The sequence below is a fragment of the Cervus elaphus genome, chromosome 28, assembly GCF_910594005.1.
Source record: "Cervus elaphus chromosome 28, mCerEla1.1, whole genome shotgun sequence".
NCBI classification, from domain to species: domain Eukaryota; kingdom Metazoa; phylum Chordata; class Mammalia; order Artiodactyla; family Cervidae; genus Cervus; species Cervus elaphus.
Genome location: NC_057842.1, coordinates 62,267,608 through 62,291,928, shown reverse-complemented (window position 1 = coordinate 62,291,928; position 24,321 = coordinate 62,267,608).

Sequence of the window (24,321 nt, the reverse complement as noted above, 5' to 3'; positions counted from 1 at the left end):
GCTCTCTCTGCATGGACTGTGGTCTCCCCATCTTTGTTTTTTGGGACAACTCTGACTTTGGGGACAACTCCTCTGGCGGATCTTCTCATACTCACATGCCCCTACATCATTGCCTCTAGCCTCTGCATCTTGGCCATATTTCTAGTTTGTACTTATTACCTGGCATTGCAATGTATTCATTTATTAGCCTTCTGCACTTGATGATGAATTTCTGGAGGACGAGGATGAATTTCTGGAGGGCGAGGTGTTATCTATATGCCATCACTGAACCACCAGCAGAGGCTCTGTAATTGCAAAAATGCTCGTTTTTCACCGTGAATCAAAATAGTAACTATTTCCATCGTTAGAGCAGACACTGTGTGGCTTTTATGGTTTAATTTTTTGTTGCCTTTTTTCTGATAGTGAGCCCAGCTATTATATTTAAGATGTTTTGTAGAACAAGGCACATTTATATACATGAAGAGTAGCTGAAGCAACAGTAAGACTGGGGTTTCTGATTTTGCTCACTTCAACCAAGTATTGCTGTAAGTCCCTTGGGAAGTAATGAAGATGGAATAAGATACATTCTATTTCCTCAAAGAGCTTTCCATCCAGAAGCAGATAAGAAGGGAATAGAAGGGGATGGGGGGAAAGAGTAGAAGCAGGGGAAAATCATGCCATTTGAGAAGAACCAAAAAGATTTCCAGAGGTTTGAAGGAAGAATCAACTGACGCAAGTAGGGATGAGGAAGATGTGTTGCGTGACACTGGTGATGTTGGAGGTTGGACTTGGTGTATACAGGCTGTACCAGGCAGAAACAGGCAGGAAGAGGCTTCTAGACAAGAGGGACAGTGTGTGCAAAGACCTAAAGGGGACCAATGAGTTATCTGCCTGGAGACCGGCCACCATTCGCCTGCCTCCCTCATGCGCAGTGTTGGAGTGTGGTGGGAGAAAAAGACTAAAAGTCAAGTTTGTAGACATTCTGGAAAAGTTCCTGAGTCCCAAAATGAGGAAATTTAACTTAATTTAGTAGGCATTGGGTAGCCATCAAGATTTTTGGGCAGAAGAATGATGTAAATTGAAGCATGCTTAAGAATATTCTGGTTGTCACTATATGTGGACCACATTGGAAAAGGAGAAGTTAGCCACAGGGATGGGAGGTAAGATGCTACTATGAGCATGCGACTGGCAGGGGCAGCCATGGGATGGATGGAGTGTCTGAGGGCCTGGCAGGACCAAAATGAAGAGGATGTGGCAGTCGTTCTGATATGAGGGTGAGTGAGAAGACAGTCTCATGTGATGCTCAGGTTTAAGGCCTGAGTTCAGAGGAAAATGGTCCTGGTAAGAGACCTTGAGAGATCATGCTGAGGAGGCTACATGGTTGGAAAAGTGGTGAGTTTGGAGGGGCCATGCTGAGTTCAAGGGCCTCCAGGTAAGTCTGACACAGGAGGGAGGTCAGGATGAGAGCTCCGCCTGTGTTCTAATAGTCACTGACGCTGGGGAAAGAGAAGCTGTGTTGAGGACAGGAAGGTAAAGAGAGAAGAAAGCCAAGTGTAGATCATTAGAGAATCGCCTGCCTTTGAGAAACTGATGGGAAAAGAGGGCCTGATGGAGAACAAAGGTAGTAATAGAACCAGGATAGATGTGCGATGTGGAATTCAAGAAAGAGGCTTCCAGAAGGAGGGAACGCATTCCTGGAGGGATCGCAGGTTAATTCACTTCCTGACACACAGTTCAGAAATTCATCTGGATTTCCATAGCCCTTTGGAGCATGAACTCCCTTTGCAATTCTTTGTGTGTATGTCTTGTTTCCCCCTTCCAGACTGGGACCTCCTCCTAGATGGAAACTCATCCTTCTTGTGCTTTTACCTGGAGACAGAGCTCATGCTTAGGGAGTGATTGTTGAATGACTGAGTAAAAACCCAAAGTAACAGAGAAGATAAAGATAAGAAAAAGCCCATTGTACTTGAAGAAGAGGTGTAGTTCCCCAAATAAAAGAATGAATGAAATCCTTTTCTGCTCTGGAGCAAGGAAGAAATAGAGTCTATGAAAGGGCAGTTCAAATGTGAACACTTGAAAAATTCTGAGTCTTCCACCAAGGTGCGATTCATCATCCACACTCTCATAGATTTAAGCGTCATGATTTGTGAGGTATTGAGGTGAAATTATCCAGCAAGTAAAGGGTCCAATAAGCATCCAGCTGCCTGAATACAGCTGACCACATGATTAATGACATTGCAAGTTACATCCACGGCCTTCCATCTCCCAAGCACTTTATAAACATTGAGTAATCTCACAATGCCCTTGTGAGATATTATCATGTTCATTTTCCATATGGTTAACTGAGTCAAGGGGGTTAAATGACTTGCTCAAAGGCCACACTGGAAGTCAATGACATCAAATACTCAGAACGAAGGCAGCCCCTGGTCCCACTCCTCGCAGTAGATTGCTGAACCAAATCCCGCTCTTTGCACCATTAAGAAGCCTGACTGACAGGCCAATGCTGTAATAGATCACACTTCACAACTGAGATCAGTGGGGATTTGCATGCTGTCTCAACCAGCTCAGGGCTGGCCCCTGAAAAGAGAGAAAATGATGCTCTGCAAGACCGTAGGATGGAAGGGCAAAAGTAGACCTGAGTGAAATCTCCTCTGTGAGTTTCCAAAGACCTTCATTTAAATACCAAGATGGGAGGTGGTGTGCAGGTGGAGATGGGCCCAAAGATGGGCTTTGGTTGATGAGCATCTTAAATCTGAACTATGATGCCTTTGTCTTTCTTACAAACATTTGCATTGTTCTTTGCCATTCAGTGTTGATTTTAATTGTCTTTTCATATTTCTCTTAGCTTCATATTTCTCCAGTTGATGCTCTTCTGGTCTGAAAAAAAAAAAGCCAAAATATTGTCATACTATCAACTCCTATGCACATGGACTTTAAGAAGACCACAAGATTCTGATGAATTGGTTCACATAAGATGATATGTCACAGTTTTCGTAACTGAATAGCTCACTAGGTTGGGATATGTGTGTTTGATTTGCAATTATATATTTTTAACCAAGTCTTAAAAGTTCTGTGTGCTTTAGTTTTTTCCAAATGAAGATAAGAGCATGCAGAGGGTGCTGAGGTTGCCTTGCACGTATTCGGCTGGGCCGTCCCACATGGGAGCCCGCAGACCCGATGACTCCTACGCTAAGCATCTATGGCTCTTTGTCTTTGGGCTTTCTCTGACTGGTGGAGGAGGTCAGAAACAAGCTAGTGCCCGCATCATTCAACCCAATAAAGGCTGATGGGAACTGGAATAAGATGGTAGCTTACTCACGGCTCAGGTGTGTTCAATGCTGCCTCCCAGAGGTCCTCAGCAGAGCCGCACCTCCATTACCGGCAGCAGCAGCAGTAACTTAACCTGTTGTGCACCCATAATGACCTCCCTTTCCTGTCTCACTTCCCAACTCTCCCATTAGAGTTTTCTGGGAAAACTGTCCAAGCAAATGCTTGCACCCAAATTCCCATCTCAGGGTCTGCTTCCAGGCCAACCCAACATAAGGCTTATAGCAATGAGTTATAAGGACATCAAAACATAGTGAGGCTTTGAAGTCCTAATAATGATAATCAGTTATGTGTGTAATCAAGCATTGATTACAAAGCACTTTCATACTCATTTTCTTGTTAGATTCTTAAAACCACTGGTGAGTTATGATGACTATTATTTATTCCCACATAATGTAGAAGCCACTGAAGCTCTGGGGGTTAAACACGTTGTTAAGAGTTAGGAAGTTGAGTCTCTCACCTTTAATTCAGACCTCTGCCTCCAAGTGGCCATCTGCTTCCACCCCTTCACTGTATCCTTGGGTGCTGCTAGCCAAGAAGGCTTATAAGATGACTCCCAATGCTCTTGCCAAATGTAGACTCCATTAGTGTGGTTGAATAGCTACTTAACCTCTACTTACATGTTAAATTTCATTGAAACATGTTAACCAGACCCATTTGAGAACTTTGATTAGCCACTATTGTGTTTTAAGGTAAATTAAACATTTAGATTTCAATTTAAATTGCATCTTGATTCTCCATAGAGAAATAAACATCATCACAATCAGTTGTCGTTTAAACATTTTTACAAATTATTTTTTATGTTTTTTTTTTTAAATCATAGTTTCCTTGAGTTGGAAGAGACTTTACAATTTAGAGATGCTGAAATCTCATCTACAGCGTCTCTGACAGATGGTCACCCAGCCTCTACTGTTATGTTTTTTTATAATGGGGAGGTCACTGTCACACAAGGGAGGTTATTTCATTGTTGAGAAGTTCTGGTTGTTTAAAATTTCTTCCTTTCATTGAACCAAATGGCTTTCTCATCATTTCCCTTTCATTAGTGTGGTTGAGACCCTGAGAAATAAACAGAACAAGTCTAAGTATGTGTCTGGGCTCGAGCCTCTTTTTACATTAAAGTAGTTCTTTAAGTCCATCATCTTTAGCATCCGTGTGTAACTTTGCTCTGCGTGGGAGTGGCCGCACTGGTCCCTCTAATACATAGTTAGTTCTTTATGCTGCTGTGGTGGGTCTCTTTACAGGTGATGTTTTCATTCCTCTTATAGGGGCCCCAGCATGCATGGCACCTTTTAGTATGTTGGTATGTTCTTTTGCAATGATTATTTCTTCCTAGGTCTCTTTTTAAATGATGAGTATGTTAGTTTATTGGTGCTGTGAGGTTTTTTTGTTTTTTTTTTTTTTGCTTGTTATTGGATTTCTTCTTAAGAGAAGAAGAAATTCTTGCTAATTTGCTTTTCTCCTTTGGTTTTAAAATTGCATGTATTAATTGAACCCATATTTAGTTTGAAATTTGCTCTTTGTCTTTGAGTTTCATCTTTCTAGGTCTTGTTGTTTCTTCTTGAAGTTGTAGTTATGGGGACGGATTGGTTCAGAAGGATGTGTGAAACATTCTTAATTCTCCATATTTCAGCCCTGGATATCTTACATAAAGATGGTTTTCAGCTTTGTCCCTCTTTCTCAACCTTCCCCCAACTCCCATAACCTTCTTTCTTTAAAATCTCCAGAATACAAAGAACATGGGTTTTAGAGTCTTGCAAATATAGGTTTTCACTTCACTTCCAACACTGTATTCATTTCCTTGGGTTGCTGTAACAAATTATCACAAACTGAGTAGCTTTAAGCAACAGAAATGTATGTCCTTATAGTTCTGGAGGGTGGAGTTTGAAGTCAAGACATGGCTGGGCTGAACTGACTCCAGAAGTTCTGGGAGGGAGTCCTTCCTTGCCCTTCCTGCTCTGGGGGCTGTTGGCATTCCTGGGCTTGTGGCTACATCTCTGTGTCTGCTTTGTCTTGGCTTTACCTTCTCTCTGTGTGTGAGGCCTAATCTCTCTCTGCTTCTCACTTACATGGACAGTTGTGATAGCATTACGATCCATCCAGATAATCTCAGATTATCTCATCTCAAGATCCCTAATTTAATCACATATGAAAAGACTCTTTCTCCAAGGAAGATAACATTCATTCACAGGTTGCAAGCATGAGGGCCTGATATTTTTGATGGACATCATTCAGCCCATGACAACCACTTATTATTACTGTGATTTTAAGCAAGTGTATGAACCTCAATTTTTTCATCTAAAGATTGCAACTGACACTGACCATTTTATAGCATTGTGTTCAGGTTTAGATGAATTATTTTATTTATTTTTGGCTGTGCTGAGTCTTCATTACTGTGTAGACTTTTTCTCTAGTTGTGGTGAGTGGGAGCTGCTCTCTAGTTGTGATGCACAGGCTGCTTCTTGCCATGGCTTCTCTTGTTGTCCAGCATGGACTCTAGGCATGCAGACTTCAGTAGATGAGGCACATGGGCTCAGTAGTTGTGGCTTCCAGGCTCTAAAACACAGGCTCAGTAGTTGTGGCACATGGGCCTAGCTGCTCCACGGCTTGTGGGACCTTCCCAGACCAGGGATCAAACCCATGTCTCCTGCATTGACAGGCATATTCTTCACCACTGAGCTACCAGGGAAGCCCTAAATGAATTAATATATAAATAAAGATATAGGAGAAGGCAATGGCACCCCACTCCAATACTCTTGCTTGGAAAATCCCATGGATGGAGGAGCCTGGTAGGCTGCAGTCCATGGGGATCACTAAGAGTCAGACACAACTGAGCGACTTCTCTTTCACTTTTCACTTTCATGCCTTGGAGAAGGCAATGGCAACCCACTCCAGTATTCTTGCCTGGAGAATCCCAGGGACAGGGGAGCCTGGTGGGCTGCCGTCTTTGGGGTCGCACAGAGTTGGACACGACTGAAGCGACTTAGTAGCAGCAGCAGCAAAGATATATGTCCATCCATATATATAAAGACTCAGTACATAGTAAGAACTCAGTAAATTTTAGTTCCTACCCTGCCTTGTAGTTTTTGAACTCTTAGGTTCTAGGTATGTTATTTAGGAACAGGCTCTTAAATCTTTCCTAACTTTAGTTTTCTGAACCTTTTTACTTTGAGATTAAAGCACTTATCTTACAACATCTTTGGAAGTTTCAAATGAGATAAATCTACGAAAGACTCCTATAAATATGTAGATATCATCTTCCTGCTATTATTAGTTGATGTTAAAGTTGTGACCAAGTATAAGTCTCAGGTGTCCTTCCAGTGAATGGCCATTTAGTCAAGTCTCTTCCAGCCTGTATTTATTCAATTGATTTTTTGAAACTAAATATAGTATTTTATAGCCTGTTAAATTTAGTCTTATTTGTCTTGAGCTGGCATCCTGTCTGTCAAGTTTGCTCTGAGTCTGTATTTGAGGGTTGTGTACTGGTTAAGCTATTCCTGTAAGCTTTGGGGCTCCTGCTGGCAGGCACATGTTAGAATATCAGAACTTGAACTGCCCAAGTTCTAAGTTCTTCACCATCTCCACTCCTACCTCAATGTGCCTCACCTCCTGACTTTCTTCAATTTTAAAAAGCAAAAGAGACTTCTCAATTTAATCTCATTTTTTATTGAATATACATATTAGGGCACTAATTGCTCCCACTTCAGCAGCATTTTCTAAGGCCTGATGGCTCTCTATAAAAGGCTTGAAATGTACAGCAAAACTCCCCAAAGTCCATTGTATATAAACAAATCCAGGGACAAAAGCAAGAAATCAGAAAATTGTCTTTTCCTTTTCCTAGTCAAGGACCAGAAAAACATTTATTAGTGTCAGATGTCTGGATTTTTAAAACACTTCTCAAATACACACACACACACACACACACACACACACACACACACACACACACACACATCCTTGATCATGTACTTAACATGTCATGGAGTTTACAACATTTGAAAGTTCCTGTATGTTATAACGTGATATAAATAGTGTTTGAGTACCTCCATTCCTTTTTAATACCATCCTTTTAATGATCACACACACACAGACAGAACATATCCACATACCTATACACAAGCAGAATCCTATTAATGGAGTGTTTTCAGCAAGGATGAATTTATAACTGAGGGATGAAAAGCTAAAGCCCCCATCACAGCCTGCCACATTTACATGGCCATGGAAGCTGTAGTGCTTCAGTCTGACCTGGGGGTCTGGGAGCATTGCAGTTTATTAGGCAAAGCTTTTATGATACCCTCATTTGCAGAGATGTTTCTGTCAGAGCAATACCAAAATGTCCTCTGAACAAAGAAAATGGGAATAGCTGTGAGCTTGTCAATCTTCAGTCTTTCAAACATAGCATTTCACAATTTTGTTATCCACTGCAGAACCTTAGAGAGGCAAGAGTCTGATGAATATCTTTCAACTTCTATTAAGATCAAACTCAGCAGTCTGTACCTTGTCAACCGTCATATTCATAATGAGCAATAGCTCACCTTTGAAACCATGAAGATTAAGATGGTGTCTAGATAAAGGTTATTGCACAGGAGTCAAATATGAAATCTACTGACAATTTAAAATAATGCAGCATTATAACACTTTATATCCCCTCCCCAGAAATGTAGACTGAGGTTGAGAATATAGTTGCGGAGTTGTAATTACTGCACTTGAAATTGATGTGGGTAAGAATGAAAATGTAAGGAGAATGAAACATTATTTCTCCCCAGCAGAGATCCCTTTTTGCTCATCACTATATATCAGACTGAAAAAACAAGGATACTTCCCCCTCAAATTTAACGCCATACTTTATCCAGCTACCAACATATTCATTCAAATTAAGTTTTGAAGACAAAACTCCAATCAGCAATCCCAGTCAAGGTATTATTTCAGTCAAAACATTTTTCTGAAGGGTGGATTGATAAAGGAATAAACTTATAAATACAAATAAATAAGTAGTATAGTAAAGTAAAAAATAATCCTTCCAGGACTTAGAATGGATATTTTAGGGCTTAAAAACAGGCGGAAAATGTAAATATCAAGTACTCCAAGAGTGCAGAATTTTTAAAGACAAGCACAATTAATATGGCTTTACCATTTAATTTCTTCTTGGACCCATCCTGTTCTCCTTAAGAGAATGAGTGCTTTTCTTAACTGAAGGCAGATTGATGTGGCTTTTAGGGGTGGGAAAAAGAGTAAGTCAAAAGATACCACCCCCTCAGTAAAAAAATTTCCTTATCAGTCCTTGACATTTTAGCCTTTACATTTATGTTTTGAGTCATTTTATCTCACCAAAGTCTTAGTAAAAATGATTCCATTCAGAAAAGCTAACACACATTGACCCAGAGGTTCTCAAATTTTCTTTTTTTTATTTTTAGAAACCATTTTTTCTTTTTTAATTTTATTTGGCTGTTCTGGATCTTAGTTGCAGCATGTGGGATCTATGACCTTGGGCATGTGGGATCTAGTTCCCCATCCAGGGATTGGACCTGGATTCCCTTCACTGGGAGTGCAGAGTCTTAGCCACTGGACCTTGGGGGAAGGCCCTGTTTAATATGCAGGAGCTTAATAATGAGGATCTTGATGCTGGTACAGATCCTTGGGCCCAGCCTCAGAGATTCTGACTTGGTGTGCCTGGCGTCGTGTCTCGGGTTTTACATTTTAAACAAGTGCTTCAGGTGAATCTGATGCCTGGATCACAATTTGAGAAACCGTACCTTTGTCTGTCTTCACAAGCCACAGTCATAAGCATATTTTAGAAAGAGAAAGTAGAGAAGAGAAGGGTAGAGCAAGGAACAGGGAATAGGAGGCAATGTGGAGCCTGGCCCATGTGGTGGGGTGCTGATTTATCACAAATAAGGATTCGGAAAATAGCGACCAATTTTTCAACCAGATTTTAAAATCAGTTGAGTTCAGTTCAGTTCAGTCACTCAGTCATGTCTGACTCTTTGCGACCCCATGGACTGCAGCACGCCAGGCCTCCCTGTCCATCACCAACTCCCGGAGTCCACCCCAACTCATGTCCATCACATCGGTGATGCCATCCAACCATCTCATCCTCTGTCGTCCCCTTTTTCTCCTGCCCTCAATCTTTCCCAGCATTAGGGTCTTTTCAAATGAGTCAGTTCTCCGCATCAGGTGGCCACAGTATTGGAGTTTCAGCTTCAACATCAGTCCTTCCAATAAACACTCAAGACTAATTTCCTTTAGGATGGGCTGGTTGGATCTCCTTCAGTCCAAGGGACTCTCAAGAGTCTTCTCCAGCACCTCAATTCAAAAGCCACCATAGTTTTAAAATCCAGGCTATACAAATATTCACCCACAGGAGAAAAAGTCCATGGATTGATTAATTAGAAAATTCCATCTGCACTCACAGCACTCCCCACCTCTACCTGCCACCATACACACGTCATTCATTGTGGTTTCGCCCATTAGATTCTAACTTTCACTGTCCCTTGGAGGGTTGACTATGTGTGAGGCTGTTTTCAAACATCGTGTCTATATAATACTTCTTATCTAGCTGAAAGTGAGGGAAAAAATCTATAAAACCAGGTGCTTAAAATCAAGTGAACAGCTCATCCTTTCCTATACCCCCTGAGAGTTTACAGATTTCAACCTTTCAGGCCACTGATATTTATTTAATCTTCATGGCGGTTGACCTTAGGCGACAAATTACCCTGATACTGATATACCCAAGGGAGCGTTTTTCCTCCTCTTGGTCAGTGTTCCAGCTGAGCTGTGTTGATCCTCTTGATGTGGAGGTGAGGAGGGAGAAGGCATTTCTTAGCTCCTGACCTCTATTTGGACAGAGCATCTTTAATTTTGTCTTCTTTGTTTGAAATTATCTTATTTTAAAAAGTGAAAATTCTTCCAAATCATAGGGAAAGGGAGAACTGCATGTTTTTCTTTCTAAAAAAACTAAAATTGTCAAAATAATGTAGATTTATTGTAGAAAATTGAAAATTTGAAGATGAACAACAAAGAAAATAAATACCAGACATAATAGAGATAATTCCTATTAACCTTCATGCTTATTTCCTTTCAGGCTTTTTGTTTCTGTGCCAGGGTTACATATACTATTTAAAAAATAGAAATGGCATCATACTTTACTTACAGTTTTAAAACTTCCTTTTCCCTGCTAACAGTATATTGTGAGCATTTCCCTGTATTCATATGAGTTCTCCTATGAGTTGAAAGGGCTACATTAATTTCCCAGGCTGTGGATATAATTTATTTAGACAGTTTTTTCTTCTGTTGGCTGTTTAGGTGGTATTCAGTTGGTATAATTTCCCCATATAGGAAATAATGCTCCAGGGAGATGGTAGTACCTCTTGTGCGTAGTCCGTCAGTCCTGTCCAACTCTTTGTGACCCACCAGGCTCCTCTGTCCATGGTATTCTCCAGGCAAGAATGCTGGAGTGGGCTGCCATTTCTTTCTCCAAGACATCTTCCCAACCGAGGGACCAAACCCGCCTTTCCTGTGTCTCCTGCATTGCAGGTGGATTATTTCCCATTGAGCTGTCTGGGAAGCCAGTACCCCTGTGCACATCTCTAATTACTCCTTAGGGTAAATCCCTAGGAATGAAATTTCTGGAACAAAGGTTATGCAGTATTTTAATGCTTTGGAAACATATTGTCAAATCACCCTCCAGAAATAATGTACTAATTTACACTCACAGCAGCAGTGGGTGAGAGTGTCTGTTTCCTGTACCCTTGCTACCACTGGAAATTGTTATTTTAAAACATCTTTGCCAATTCCCACTTAATACATAACGATGACGATTAATTCACTGACAAAGGTCTCCTTGGAACAAATTCACTGACTTCTAGCACACATTGCCCTTGGTAATCACATATTAAGTGTAGTTGATTCTTGGTTTTATTGCTAGACTAGCAACTGACAAACTTTTTCTTTTGCCGGATGGTAAATATTTTATACTTGTGGACCTTATGATCTCTGTCACATCCACTCTGTTCTGCCATTGTAGTGCAAAGGCAGAGCCACAGATAACACAGCAATCGACGAGCATGGCTGTGTTCCAGCAAAACCTTATTTGTAAAACAAGAGGAGGGTAGAATTGACATGGAGGCTAGAGTTTGTGGGCCCCTGCTCTAGACATACTGAAAACTCATGGGTTAGCAGCTACTATCCTGGAAACCATATGAGAGGCTCCGGTGGGCAGAGATGATAACAGCGTACCTCAGTGAGAGGATAAACAGATGCCTAGGTGCTGAGTCAGAGAACAGGACAGAGCAGACTCTCGAATGCCAGGTGTTAGTCAAATGAAAGTAGGAAGGTTTGGAAAGTGGGGAGTGGAATAAAGAGTACCGAAGGGAGAGAAAACAGTATGTGCAACAGCCCAGAAGAACAAGAACAGATTCAAGAAACTACATGTAGTTTCCTACAGAAGGTTTGCAGAGTTCAGGCAGCATGCTAGTCAGGGTTCTGCAGAGAAACAGCGCTGTGGGCGTGTGTGTGCATGAGAGAAAGGCGGGGTGAGGAATCTTCTCACCTGGCGGAGACTGAGAAGTCCAACAGCCTGCGATCTGGGAGCTGGAGACCCAGGAAGCCACTGGGTGTAGTTCCAGTCTGAGTCCAGAACTTCAGGAGTGCCAGTGGTGTAAGTCCCCGTCTCAGGGCAGAAGATCAGTGTCGCGTCTCAAGCAGTCAGGCAGACAATTCTCCCCCCTTTTGCTTTTTTGCTCACATCAGGCCCTCAGCAGATTGGATGATGCCCGCCTACACTGGGGAGGGCAATCTGCTTCATTCAGTCCACTGATTCAAAGATGACGCTGAGATGTCCTCAGAGACACTCCTAGAGGTGGTGTCTAACCAAATAGCTAGGCGTCCCATGACCCAGTCAAATTGCCATAAAAGTAGTCATCACGGGTAGAAAAGCGCTGAAGCTAAGTGGAGGCTGGGGAGGGTGCTGCAGTCATACCAAGGGATTTGTGTTGCCCTGAAGGTGTCAAAGACCCATGGGAGGATTCTGAACTAAGAAATGAAATGACTAGAGTCTGGTTAAAAACAATTCTTCCGTAATTGTACTATGGTCACAGAAGAAATTAGTATTAGGGGATGCTTGATGGATGGTATATGGAATCTCTGTACTGATTTTGCAACTTGTCTGTGAGTCTAAAATTATTTCAAAATTGAAGGTTAAAAATATCCTTCTGGCAACAGTGTGGAGGATGAAGTAGAGAAGTAGGCTGGGGTAGGGTATGGCAGGATGAGGAAGGTCTGAAATAAGCCAGTGGCAGTGGGCACAGAGAGGCTTCCCAGGTGGCGCTAGGGGTAAAGAACCCGCATGCCAATAAGAGACGCGGGTTCAATACCTAGGTCTGGAAGATCCCTTGGAGGAGGGAATGGCAACCCACTCCAGCGCTCTTGCCTGGAGGATCCCATGGACAGAGGAGCCAGGTGGACTACAGTCCATGGGGTCACAAAGAGTCGGACACAACTGAAACAACTTAGCACGCATGCATGCAGTGGGCACAGAGCCGAGGGAGTGGACGGGAGGAGTTAGGAGCAAAGAGAGTTAGGACTGTGACTGGCTGGGTGGGTTGGACATGGAGCCATCGCAGGAACAAGGGGAGCTTTAGTGAAACATGTGCTTTCCTTGGTAGGAGGAAAAAGGCTACGTTTTAGGTGGATGTAGAATAAGACCAAATGTTTGTGAATGTTTAGAGAAACGGAATGGCTTCCTGCTAGCTGGATAAGATTTTCAAGTGGATGATAACTTGGTCTCTCACCCTTTATCACAAGGAAATACAGAGCGTTACTACTGTTTCAGGAGCAGAGAGGTGGCCAGGCTGTTGATGTCTGCACTGTGGGTTTATGTCTGACGTGGGAAGCACAGCGGGGAGTCACTAGACCCTACAGGAATGCACTATTCGTCAGGCATGTGATGTCTCGTACTCCTCTGAATACTTCTTTGAAATTGTTTGAGTTCATAGAGTAGCCTTAAGAAAGATTCAGGAAGTGCGTTGTGTATCCGGTCTCAGAGTATAGTTCTTCGTGGCTCCCAGCCTTGGGTAAAATCCCATGTTTTTTTTTCCTTTTATCATTTCATGAAATGCAGTGACCCTAAAGATAGCAGCTAGATTGAATAAAAAGTTATTCATCCTCGGGGAAGACATCTAGAAATATGCTTTACAAAGCCATCTCTTATGGGTTATTTTTCTCCTTTAATTCATTGCTGGCTGTACGATGATCAGATGATTGGCTGAACATGAAATATTTAGATGTTTGTTCCATAGAATATTCCACATGAGCTTATTTTATAGGCTGAATTTATTGAATTAATCAATTATGTTGCTGTCCAGTTATTTTGCTGTCACCCACTCTAAAAGTATCAACTTTTCAAATACTACTTCTAATTCCTTTGACAAGGTTGATGCAGTCTGTATTTTAAAGGGTGCCTCAGAGCAGTTAAGAATACAAACACGTACTAAAAATGCAGATTCTGTATTTCACGCTACATTATCAGATGCAGTTTTCAACTGATTTAAAATATTAGAGGAAAACAAATTCAGAAGCCGTCCATGTTGTTTCCCAGATCTCAAGCTTGGTACTAATTAAAAACGCTTTCTGTATGCATAAGAGCATAGATGCTATGGAGAAGGTAAAATAAGAAGAAATAAAAAATCAAAATCAAAGAAAGGATTTATAAACAGTCAGATGAAAGCATAAGTATCTTACCTGCCTATATAGGAGAAGGAAAATAGAACTTTGATTTCAGGGTCAAGTGAAACACAGATCGAATGTTTTGAGAGTGCTCATTTAAATGCTAAATAAGAACACATTTATAAACATCCACAGTTATGAAGACTTATTGTTTTCTGAGGTACAAAAAGATGATAAATGTTCACTGGATGAGAGCCCAGGCCTCTAGGAATGCTGCAGCCAACCAATGGAGTTTGTATTTCTCAGTCTTGTTCTAAGAATGCCTGACCAGGTGATGAGCTGATTCACTACTCAGCCATTTGAAAAGAGACCAATGGAAGTTTATTTGCTGGGTAACATAGTTGCTTGAATTTTTAACCAGAAATGTCCGAGTCTCCATCTCCTAAATCATGGGCTTCAAGGAGATGCTTCCGGGGCAGTACTGACAAGTGCAGTATTGAAATCGGTGCTGTCCATTGGCTAAACTTTAAGATGCTGGAAGACTAATAACAGGCTGATCCCACACTGGCTAGTGGAGAAGGAAATGGCAACCCACTCCGCTATTCTTGCCTGGAAAATTCGATGGACAGAGGAACCTGGCTGGCTACAGTCCACGGGGTCACCAAGAGTCAGACAGGACTGAGCAACTAACTCACTCTGGCTAAGATGTCTCCCTATCTTTTCTCACCAATTTATAGTCCACCAGAAAGTGCTACAGTTTGCTTCTAGACAGAAAGAAAAGACATTTTCTAATGGGTCATCACATAATAGCTGCATTAGATTAAGCAGTAGGTTTTGATCTTTTAGCAGATGACGAGTAGTTTCAGTTGTACACTTTTGACTACTTAACTCAAGGCTTTCCAAAGGAAAACATTCAAAAGAACCCCCAGTGAGTCAGCAAAGACTTTGAAAAGATTGTGTGTATTTTCTAAAGCATAGTTGAGAAAATCACGTACAGGCAGAAAGTGTAGAACATGTACCCACAAGAGCTAAAATTAAAAAATGTGCGTAGCAGCAAACACATGCATAGCATATGGATGTGGCTGACAGAAGAGTTCCTGGCTTCCAGTCAAGACACCACTCAGAGCAGATGCACCGTCATAAATTTGAGCTACACAAGCCACATCCTTACTGGTCAGATTCCAGTCAGTTGTCTTTGAATCCAGTATGATTGATGTAAGCTGGAACTCTAGCTTCCATTTTGATTGGAGGGAAGAGAGATGACTCCATGAAAAGGCCAAAGTGCACATATCCATCCCAGACAAATAAATACGTTTTCATTCCTTACCTCTCCCAAGACTTTGGCAAGTCCCATCCTTGGCAACTTTTCACTTGAGCTTTTTTGCTTAACAGATTTTGCCCAGCAGTCTGTCCTCTGATTCCAATGGTACAGCGAGGATGATGGCAGTCCTTGGTAGTAGCCACTGCAATTTTTCAGGTTTAAATAATACTTCTCAAGCACATTAAAAGGCTCTGAGTGGAAAATTGTTGCTGTTGTTATTTAGTCACTAAGTCAAGTCTGACTCTTTTGCGAACCCATGGACTGTCCATGGGATTCTCCAGGCAAGCATACTGGAGTGGGTTGCCATGCCCTCCACTAGGGGATCTTCCTGACCAAGGGATTCAACCCAGGTCTCCCCTATTGCAGGCGGACTCTTTATCACTGAACCACCAGGAAAGTCCAAGTAGAGCATTAGGATAATCCTTATCACTCTTCTTTTCATGGCTAAAAAAAAAAAATTTTCTTTTCTTTTTTTTTTTTTTTTTAAGGACTGCTTTTATTGATTTGCTGGTGAGGATGCTTGCCTGTTTGCCTGAAATCTTGACACACTTTTAACATATTTATAAAATAGGTAAAAATTTTACAATTCAGCATTTTATGAATCAAATAAAATATTTAAATCACCTCTAATATGGACCTACAGGTACACTACTTTGAGTTCTCTGTTGACTGATTCAATAACCCAGGACTCTTATGATAAAAGGGGCAGGATATAGCTGGACCAACCAGCAGGTGGCAAAATGTGCCCTTTCTGACAAATCAGATAGATGGTCATTTCTGGTCCTTCGCTGGATGAGCAGGTAGGGCAGATGTTGAGAAGGAGGAGGCAGCTTTGCAAAATCCTTTTGACAATAATTTGATCACTCTAGCAGAATTGAATCTGCTAATTTGATTCTTAGATTTCTAGGTGGTAGAACAAGACCAGATGCCTCACCAAATATTAGCATCCCTGTTTCTCGGCTCCTCATCACATCCTGTTCACTCCTCTTTGGGGAGCTTCATATTAAATTAGATGCAGCTGCTGGGTGAAAGATTTCTTTCATGTTCCTATTTAGTACAAAAACAATAGCAAAAATAAACGTTTGATTTCCTAACTTTTAGGAATTCTTCCTTTGGTTTTGACTTTTTTTTTTTCTGCTGTTAGAGTAGCAGTTTGATCAGGGTACTGTTTTAGAGAACATTTGACTGAAGGAAGACAAAAATTCCCAGATGACCTATTCACCGCCTCCACCCCTCTGGCAAAACTCAATGTGCCTGAGGTAGTACTTTTAGCAAATAATTTGTCTTCTTTCAAATATTACATAGAAGTACGTTGTTTTCTCCAACTCAGATAATTTTGCACCCCATGTTTAGCCACTCAGTGCATTTTACTGAACTGGACATTAATTCTAACTTTAACGTAATTTCCATTGCTCAAGGAAGGGTTCAGTTCAGTTCAGTTCAGTCACTCAGTCATGTCTGACTCTTTGTGACCCCATGGACTGCAGCAGGCCAGGCCTCCCTGTCCATCACCAACTCCTGGAGTTTGCTCAAACTCATGTCCATTGAGTTGGTGATGCCATCCAACCATCTCATCCTCTGTCATCCCCTTCTCCTCCCACCTTCAATCTTTCCCAGCATCAGGGTTTTTGCAAATGAGTCAGTTCTTTGCATCAGGTGGCCAAAGTATTGGAGTTTCAGCTTCAACATCAGTCCTTCCAATGAATATTCAGGACTGATTTCCTTTAGGATGGACTGGTTGGATCTCCTTGCAGTCCAAGGGACTCTCAAGAGTCTTCTCCAACACCACAGTTCAAAAGCAACAATTCTTCAGTGCTCAGCTTTCTTTATAGTCCAACTCTCACATCCATACATGACCACTGGAAAAACCATAGCCTTCACTAGATGGACCTTTGTTGGCAAAGTACTATGTTTCAAAAGAGAAGACACAACACTTGAGAAAAATGGAGGTGTCATCTCTGGTTTGTATTACAGTTTCTGGCATATTTTTTGATGCCAACAAGTAGTGTCAGAGTAACAGCTGTTAAAATGATCCTTATTAAACACCCATAAAGAACCAAGCTTTCCATGGACAGCTTTGTGTGCAGACTTGGTTGATACAGAATTTGGTTCTCTTTTCTCTTTCTCCTCTTCCCCCGAGTTCTGTTTTCTTTGCCACGGCTTTGCAAGTGGCAAAGAATTGTTGTTTTTCAGTTCACCGCAGTGGAATAACAGAAGAAATGTACCCTGTCAACAAATCAACTAGATGATCATCTTTGATCCTTCTGTGGTTGGGTGGAGCAGATGTTGGAAAGGATACCCTGCTCTCTTTATGTTCTCAAACCTGTGCTCAGATGGCCCAGACTCTGGGATAACTTAATTTAGAGTCTGTTTCCCATGTTATATTTGCCTGTGGATACAAAGTACTCTGGGCTTCCCTGGTGGCTCAGATGGTAAAGAATCTGCCTGCAACGCAGGAGACCCGGATTCAATCCCTGGGTCAGGAAGATCCCCTAGACAAGGGAATGGCAACCCACTCCTGTGTTCTTGCCTGGAGAATCCCATGCACAGAGGAACCTGGCGGGGTCCATGAGGTTGCAAGGAGTTGGACATGACTGAATGACTAAGCATGCATGCAAACCTGGAAGGCGGAGCCTGTTTGGGAACTTTTATATCATCAATACTTTATTGATGACCTGTGGCATAAGAAATGTTTGGGTAGGCTGGTTCTAGCAAAAAGTATCTTCTCCCTTCAGATAGGTCTCTGTGGAGCTGCCATTTCCTGCTGACTCCGAGAGACCAGACAGAGTGCCAGCTTGTCATTTAGCTTAACTCCATGGAAGTGAAGCAGGGGAATCTGACCATGACTAAACCTTTGTATCAGGCCAAAGAACACAGGCCAATCAAGGAAGCCTGCTGCTGTCCTAGGAGGACGGACTGTTGCCGGGTTTGCAAGATGTGCAAGGCAGGCAGAGAAGGAGGACAGAGGAACATGGAAATGACAAAAACTGTTGCAATTCATTCATTCAGGCTTTTCTTTCGGCCAGCATTGAAGCACTTCCTTGAAGGAGGCTGCCCTAAGACTGCTGTGGCTAGCTTTCGTCAAGAAAAGGTTAATAGGAAAACCAAGCGGCCAGTTGCAGGAATGACTGCAACTCTCCAGAGAGGACTAGCTCAGTTGACTATTCCAGCTGCTTTCCTTTCCTGATTTCTGTGTGGGTGTTGTATGCACACATGCACACACCTCCATCCCCATCGGTATTACAATTCTCCTTCTAAGCCTCATACAGGACTTAGAGGAAAAGAACAAACTAGCCTATAAATAATCACTGTCTGTCTCTCTCTTCCTAATCCCCTTCCCTACCTCTCTCTAGTTAATTCTTAAATTGCTTAGTTTGAATGAACTTATTTAAAAAGGTAAATTTATTTTGAATTATAATAGCAGCCTTTTTTTTTTCTTTGTAAAATATCTTCTCAAGTTCATTATGAAAGCACATTTTATGAGTCAGTCTTCAGAGAGATGTCAGAATTTTCCTGGGCTAACAGAACACATTTTTGTTGGTCTTCTCACATCTCCTCTAGTATGAGTAACCTGTGTCAGAGTGCAGACCGATCACCCGGTGCACCAGCCCTGAAGGCACAGAATGTGGTTCTGCTTTGGTCTCGTGGGCTGTATTTTACATTTCCAGAAATCGTCTTGCTCACAGTCCAATTTCTATTAAGCACCAATTTAATTTCTTTCAGGTCTCAGGCCTGTGGCTTCATGCTAATTAGCCAGGCTGCTGGTGTTGTATTGATTAAGTAGTTATATTCTTAAGGACTTTTCAATTAATAGCAAATGTATACTTATTAGTTGGCTCAATGGGGTAAGAACACTCAGCGTGTTGCCCAGGATTCAGTTTAGCACTTCATTTTGGAAACTCTTGTGCGCTGCTGTTTTTAGAACTGATTTCTCACAACAGTCTTGGGAGACGGGTTAAGGCTATTGGCCGGAAGCTGTCTAGGTTTTAGAAAGGGTACATGATGTGTCCATAGACAGAGGGGGCGCCGAGATGAGAATTCACGGTTCCTGGGGCTCAGGCAGCCAGGCCTTGTCACCTGTCTGATGTGTCCACCCTCTTCCTTTAATTATGTTAAATTTTGGTGCTATTGCAGAGTCGCACATTAAGGTAAAAATCACCCAGTCTAAACAGAAATGGAGTCTGGTCCGAAAAGGCAGACTTCAGCTTTCAGCAGCCTGAGTGGTACCTCACTGGGGTGGATGCTCCTGCCCCTTTACGGCTCCCCGGAGGCCACTTCTAGTCTGCTTCTGAGTCTGACTGTTCAAACTGGAAAATCATTTAGTTCAGCCCCTTGTTTAGCAGAGAAGGAAAGTCAGGCAGGTCTGCTTGTGCTGTGTGTGTGCTAAGTCGCTTCAGTCATGTCCAACTCTTTGAGACCGTATGGACTGTGGCCCGCCAGGGTCCTCTGTCCATGGGGATTCTCCATGCAAGAATACTGGAGTGAGTTGCTATGCCCTCCTCCAGGGGATCTTCCTGACCCAGGGATCGAACCTGCATCTCACTCTTACATCTCCTGCATTGGCAAGCAGGTTCCTTACTGCTAGTGACACCTGGGAAGGCCAAGTCAAGTGTAAGGAGACCCTAGGACAAAATCAGACCTTAGGACAAAAATTTGCCCAGGACCTTAGAACAAAATCAGGCCAGGATCAGGAGAAGAACCCAGGTCTCTTGGTGCTGGCTTCAGGACTCCACCCCTTAGAGTCCCTTGTTTCTCAAGAACAGCTCCCAAGCCACGGCCCCTGGAGTCAGAAAGTGAGCAGAGGTGTCAGTCAGTGTACACACAACGTGAGTTTGGGATGGTTTCTGGTTCAAAGGAAGCCCAGAGGTTGACATAACTTGTGGGTGAGATTAAAGTCAAAGAGCTGGGCAGTAATGTTCTCTATTTCCCCATGTAATATTCCTTGTTGTGTAACTACAGCTAGGTCTACAAAACCCAGAATAAGAGGGAGACTTCAGATTGTTACCATAGAGAGCCAAGTCAGACTAATTATCCTGGCTTCTGATGTAATTTTGTGGTCTGAATGTGAAGGATAATAATTTTCTTTCTAAGTAAATTCTGTTTCTTCATATTGTTAATACATAAAAATGTTGAGTGAGAAGACCCAAGTTAGAAAAAATAAGCTCACAGAATATATATTTTAGAATATATATTTTGAAAATATATTCTGGGAACCAGGACTTCCCACACTTCAGTTATTCACATACAACCATCCCCATTTTTTTTTTTAATATACCTCTGTGATTCCATTAAACAGATTGTTTAAATATAAATGAATGAAAAGAGGAATACTTTATAAAATTATAAAAATTGGTAAACCAGTGTATCATTTGCCATAAAAATAAATTTGTGATTATAAAATTGCTTGAAGTTTTCCTGTGTCATTAGAACTGTCTCATGTATGATCAACAGTGTGTCTTGGGAAATACTGATCTAGGTCAGCAGGTATCAATATTTTGGGGGGATGGGAGAGGAGACTCAGGAGCCATTTATACTAACCACTTAAAAACTAATTAGAACACTTAAAGAGATCTTATTTATGTGGGTTACATGTATAAATATTTGGTATCTTAGAAATTGAAGCTACAAGGTGTTTTAAAATATATCTTTATTGATTCACTTAAAAATAATAATAAACCCATCATGTAGTAACATAAATATCACAGTTGTTATTAAAAACAACTATGTTTTCCAAGCCAAAAAAAAGTATATTAAGAATAGTGGTGATGTTTTGAATTTTTATAAATTAATATCTTGCTTAATGGAAGACAGCGGGTTCTCACACCTGTGTCTGCAATTACTGTTGTGATATGTTGTTTGGGTTGAAGTACGTGAAGAATATGACTTCACACAGATATGTAGTTAGAAAAGAGAAGTGTGTTTTAATAGTCTTTTCACATAATTGTAGATATTCTTCTTTGATACTACACCAAAGCTCAACAAGGTACAGAATCTGAAAACAAATCAAGAAATTTTTACTTTAAAATCTACTGGTTTACCTTCTACTTTGTTTTTCTTATTTTATTTTTTTTAAGTCTTTATCAGATTTATTACAATATTGTTTCTGTTTTTTCTGTTTTGGTTTTTTGGCTGCAAGGCATGTGGGATCTTAGCTCGCTGACCAGGGACCAAACCTGCACCCTGCATTGATAGGTGAAGTCTCAACCGTTGGACTGCCAGGAAAGTCCCTACCTTCTTCTTTGAATGAATTTTTCACCCATGTATAATTTTGAACTGGTTATTCATCAGTCATTTGGAAAATATTATTTCACTGAGTTATGCAGATCTTCCAAATTTGGGCATGTTTCCTTATATAATATTTAAAAAATTATACTTTAAAATATCACCTCCACCAGTCACATTAGGAAACTCATCATTGGAAAGCTGTTAAACTCAGGATGGCAGGTATGAGTTTCCAAAATTTCAATTTTCCCCGATAGTTCCAATTTTATTGGATAAATACTGAAAAACATAGTTTTCCCCACCTTGAAGTGAGAGATCCTCTGTTCACTTTCAAGAAAAGTGTCATCAGATAACAATGTCCCAATATCATTGTTTGCCTGCAAGTCAAACTTCATCAAATCAAAGTTGACAAGTGTGTAAGCTGGTGTTCCATGAAAATTGCCACTAGGTCAGCTATCTCACTGCACAAGACACCCATTGTACTTGAGTATGAACCATATACACTTTATGAGTGTGTATCACATTTCATCACACAAAATATTAAAATTGCATGTATTCAAGCATTAAGATTTAACAAATTAAATATTTAACAAAAAAATAACACTTCATCAAGGACATTCTTAGGTGAAAATGACAATTGTTTTTACCATGAATGCCTGGCGTTGAAAAATACAATGACTTCAAACAAAGTTTGATGCCACTGCCTTGACTAGTGCTAAGGGGCTGATGGTTTTTAACCTGCCATTGCTTTAATACCATCAGTGCAAAAGATGAACACTGAAGGGACTTCCCTAGTGGTCCAGTGGTTGGGAGTCCGCTTTGCAATGCAGGGGACGTGCGTTTGATCCACGGTCAGGAAACTGGGACCCCACATGCCATGGGGCAGCTAAGCCTGCGTGCAGAGACTACTGAGGCCAGGCGCCACAGCCAGCGAGCCCATGTGCCGCAGTGACGCTCCCGAGGGCTGCAACCATGCCCTGACACAGCCAAGGAAACAAATGTCTCAAAAAGGCAAATCATATCTGCCTTAGTATTACGGTGGGAACAAAAAAAGGTTTGAGTCTCACAAATGCCCTTGAAAGAAGCTTACTAAACTTCAGGATCCGTGGGCACATTTTGAGATCTGTTAGTCTAGAACAATCCTTAATCTGTCAAGTGTTGAGAAGGAATCTGATATTTAGTAAGTACCTTAGAGATACTTATAGACACCAGGAGTTTCCCTGATGGCTCAGATGGTAAAGAATCCGCCTGTAATGCGGGAGACCTGGATTCGATCCCTGGGTTGGGAAGATCTCCTGGAGAAGGGAATGGCTATCCGCTCCAGTATTCTGGCCTGGAGAATCCCATGGACAGAGCAGCCTGGCAGGCTACAGTCCAAGAAGTCTCAAAGAGTCAGACATAACTGAAAGACTTTTACTCACTCTCTTATGGACACTGTGTTATGGACCAAGCAATCCCACCCCTCTCAATTCCTAAGGTGAAGTTCCAACTCCCAAAATGTAGCTGCATTTAGAGATAAGGTTTTAAAAGGTAATTAAGTTAAAATGCTTTTCAGGTGGCATTAGTGGTAAAGAACCCTCCTGCCAATATAGGATATGTAAGAGATGTGAGTTCGATCCCTGGATTGGGAAGATCCCCTGGAGGAGGGCAAGGCAACCCACTCCAGTATTCTTGCCCACTCCAGTATTCAACCCACTCCAGTATTCTTGCCATGGACAGAGGAGCCTCGTAGGCTACAGTCCGTGGGGTTGCAAAGAGTCAGACATGACTGAAATGACTTAGCATACATGTGTAAGTTAAAATGAGGCCATTAAGGTGGGGGCCATTAAGGTGAGGCCATTAAGGTGGGGGCCCTAATCCAATATGACTTATTGTTGTTTTGTTGCTAAGTTGCTTTGTTGCTAAGTCATGTCCGACTCTATTGTGACCCCATGGACTGTAGTCAGCCAGGCTCCTCTGTTCATCGAATTCTCCAGGCAAGAGAATGGAGTGAGTTGCCATTTCCTTCTCCAGTGGATCTTCACAACCCAGGGATCAAACCCACGTCTCCTGATTGGGATGTGGATTCTTTAACACTGAGCCACCAGTGACGCTCCTTAATCAATAGGGCTAGCGTCCTTGTAAGAGGAGGAAGAGACCATGGTGATCCACCTGTGCCCAGGGGAATGATCTTGTCATGGGGCAGCAAGAGGACAGCCATCTGCAAACCAAAAAGAGAGGTGTCAGAGGAATCTGACCCTGTTAACACCTTGTTCGTGGACTTCCCTCCTCTGGAGCCGTGACTGTTCTATTGTTCAAGCCACCCAGTCTGCAGATGTTTGTTATGACAGTTCTGGAAAACGAATATGCCTTGTTATTTAGTCACCATAGAATCTTCAATGTATATATTGTCATTCTCATTTTATGGAGGAGGCAGCAGAGGTTCAGAGAAGAGGGGTAATTTCCCCAAGCACAAGCAGTTAAGAGAGAAATGAGCCGAAATCTGAATGCAGATGTGGCCATAAATCAGTGGTTACAGAGCCAGTGCATGAGTGAGTCTGTGAAGGACGCCGGGCCCAGGGCTCCGTCTACGACAACGGGCTGCCCTGGAACTGCGAGGATGTCATTTCCTACTAATCCTAACAAACAAGAAACCTGAATTGTAATAAACAAGTTCTATTACTAGTGCAATGTCAATATTGCACAAATGGTGACTACAGCCACGAAGTTAAAAGACCCTTGCTCCTTGGAAGAAAAGCTATGACAAACCTAGACAGTGTATTCAAAAGCAGAGACATCACTTTGCCGACAAAGATCCTTATAGTCAAACCTAT